The sequence below is a fragment of the Arachis ipaensis genome, chromosome B3 (assembly GCF_059453495.1).
Source record: "Arachis ipaensis isolate K30076 ecotype BB chromosome B3, ASM5945349v1, whole genome shotgun sequence".
Taxonomy (NCBI): domain Eukaryota; kingdom Viridiplantae; phylum Streptophyta; class Magnoliopsida; order Fabales; family Fabaceae; genus Arachis; species Arachis ipaensis.
In genome coordinates, this window is record NC_142438.1 from 82,053,313 (window position 1) to 82,056,567 (window position 3,255).

The 3,255-nt window shown below is 37.0% G+C and overlaps 1 non-coding gene across 1 annotated transcript; it reads right to left on the reverse strand.

Moving 5' to 3' along the window:
* Nucleotides 1–1,376: 1,376 nt before the first annotated feature.
* LOC148571337 (small nucleolar RNA R71) lies at nt 1,377–1,484 on the reverse strand. Its single transcript, XR_015907873.1, has one exon. It is a non-coding gene; the product is annotated as a small nucleolar RNA R71 (small nucleolar RNA).
* Between the last annotated feature and the right edge of the window lie 1,771 nt (nt 1,485–3,255).

A 3,255-nucleotide genomic window follows, 5' to 3' on the forward strand; every position in this document is an offset into this window, starting at 1 on the left:
CAAATCTTTTTCATTTTACCTTCATATTTTCGAAAACTTTTTAAATTTGATTTTCAAAATCTTTTTTATTTTATTTCTTAATTTTCAAAATCTTTACTAACATTTAATATGATTGATTGAAAAATTTCAAGTTGTTACTTGCTTATTAAGAAAGATTCAATCTTTAAACTCTAGAATCATATCTTTTTAGTTTCTTGTTAGTCAAGTAATCAACTTTAGTTTTCAAAATCAAATCTTTTTAATTTTCTTTTCAAATCTTTTTCAAATTAAAATTTCAATCATATCTTTTTCAAATTCAATTTCAAAATCTTTTCTAACTTCTTATCTTTTTAAAATTGATTTTCAAATCTTATCTTTTTGTTTCAATCATATCTTTTTAAATTTCAATCATATCTTTTTCAAAAACAAATTTCAAAACTTTTTCAATCAATCCTATCTTATTGTTTCAATCATATTTTTTTCAAAACTACCTAACTAATCATCTCTCTCTTATTTTCGAAAATTCCCTCTCTCCTTTTTCAAAATTCCCTTTTAATTAACTAATTGCTTTAATTTTAATTTAATTTCAACTTTAATTTTCGAAATATAACTTTCAATTTTAATTTTTATTTTAATTAAATTTCGAAATTCTCTCTCTCATCTCCTTCTATTTATTTATTCATCTACTAACACTTCTCTCCCATCCAAAAATTCGAACACCACCTCCCTCTCTGTGTTCGAGTTTTTTTTTTCCTCTTCTCTTCTTTACATTACATTCTTTTCTTCTTCTACTCACACAAAGGAATCTCTATACTGTGACATAGAGGATTTCATATTTTCTTTGTTATTCCCTTCTTTGTCATATGAGCAGGAGCAAGGACAAGAACATTCTTGTTGAAGTAGATCCTGAACCTGAAAGGACTCTAAAAAGAAAACTAAGAGAAGCTAAAATACAACAATCCAGAGACAACCTTACAGGAATTTTCAAACAGGAAGAGGAGATGGCAGCCAAAAATAATAATAATGCAAGGAGGATGCTTGGTGACTTTACTGCACCTAATTCCAATTTACATGGAAGAAGCATCTCCATCCCTGCCATTGGAGCAAACAACTTTGAGCTGAAACCTCAATTAGTTTCTCTGATGCAGCAGAACTGCAAGTTTCATGGACTTCCATCTGAAGATCCTTTTCAGCTTTTAACTGAATTCTTGCAGATCTGTGATACTGTTAACACCAATGGGGTTGATCTCGAGGTCTACAGGCTTATGCTTTTCCCGTTTGCTGTAAGAGACAGAGCTAGAGTGTGGTTGGACTCTCAACCTAAAGATAGCCTGAACTCTTGGGATAAGATGGTCACGGCTTTCTTAGCCATGTTCTTTCCTCCTCAAAAGCTTAGTAAGCTTAGAGTGGATATTCAAACCTTCAGACAAAAAGAAGGTGAATCCCTCTATGAAGCTTGGGAGAGATACAAGCAACTGACTAAAAAGTGTCCTTCTGACATGCTTTCAGAATGGACCATCATGGATATATTCTATGATGGTCTGTCTGAATTAGCTAAGATGTCATTGGATACTTATGCAGGTGGATCCATTCACCTAAAGAAAACGCCTGTAGAAGCTCAAGAACTCATTGACATGGTTGCTAACAACCAGTTCATGTACACTTCTGAGAGGAATCTTGTGAGTAATGGAACGCCTCAGAAGAAGGGAGTTCTTGAAATTGATACTCTGAATGCTATATTAGCTCAGAATAAAATATTGACTCAGCAAGTCAATATGATTTCTTAGAGTCTGAATGGAATGCAAGCTGCATCCAACAGTACTCAAGAGACATCTTCTGAGGAAGAAGCTTATGATTCTGAGAACCCTGCAATAGCAGAGGTGAATTACATGGGTGAACCCTATGGAAACACCTATAATCCCTCATGGAGAAATCACCCAAATCTCTCATGGAAGGATCAACAAAAGCCTCAACAAGGCTTTAATAATGGTGGAAGAAACAGGTTTAGCAATAGCAAGCCTTTTTCATCATCCACTCAGCAAAAGACAGAGAGTTCTGAGCAAAATCCATCTAGCTTGGCAAATATAGTCTCTCATCTATCTAAGGCCACTCTAAGTTTCATGAATGAAACAAGGTCCTCCATTAGAAATTTGGAAGCACAAGTGGGCCAGCTAAGTAAAAGGATCACTAAAATCCCTCCTAGTACTCTCCCAATCAATACAGAAGAAAATCCAAAAAGAGAGTGCAAGGCCATTGAATTGATCATCATGGCCAAACCTACAAGGGAGAGAGAGGACGTAAACCCCCGTGAGGAAAACCTCCTGGGACATCCAGAGATCAATAAGGAGTTTCCCTCTGAGGAACCAAAGGAATCTGAGGCTCATCTAGAAACCATAGAGATTCCATTGAACCTCCTTATGCCATTCATGAGCTCTGATGAGTATTCTTCTTCTGAAGAGAATGAAGATGTTACTGAAGAGCAAGTTGCCAAGTACCTTGGTGTTATCATGAAGCTGAATGCCAAATTATTTGGTAATGAGACTTGGGAAGATGAACCTCCCTTGCTTACCAATGAACTGAGTGATTTGGATCAACTGAGATTGCCTCAGAAGAAACAGGATCCTGGAAAGTTCTTAATACCTTGTACCATAGGCACCATGACCTTTGAGAAGGCTCTATGTGACCTTGGGTCAGGGATAAACCTCATGCCCCTCTCTGTAATGGAAAAATTGGGAATCTTTGAGGTGCAAGCTGCCAGAATCTCACTAGAGATGGCAGACAACTCAAGAAAATAGGCTTATGGATAAGTAGAGGATGTACTAGCAAAGGTTGAAGGCCTTTACATCCCTGCTGATTTCATAATCCTAGACACTGGAAAGGATGAGAATGAATCCATCATCCATGGAAGACCCTTCTTAGCCACAGCAAGAGCTGTGATTGATGTGGACAGAGGATAGTTGGTCCTTCAACTGAATGAAGACTACCTTGTGTTTAAAACTCAAGGATCTCCTTCTGTAACCATGGAGAGGAAGCATGACAAGCTTCTCTCAGTACAGAGTCAAACAAAGCCCCAACAACCAAACTCTAAGTTTGGTGTTGAACCCCCACAACCAAACTCTAAGTTTGGTGTTGAACCCCCACAACCAAATTCTTCACCACTCACATCCATCCTCTCTTTCCCAAAAACCCCACCTACCTTTAAATTCAAAATAATTTCCCTCCCAAACCCAACCCTAAATGGCCGAACCCTAACCCCTCTCCCCTCACTATATAAAC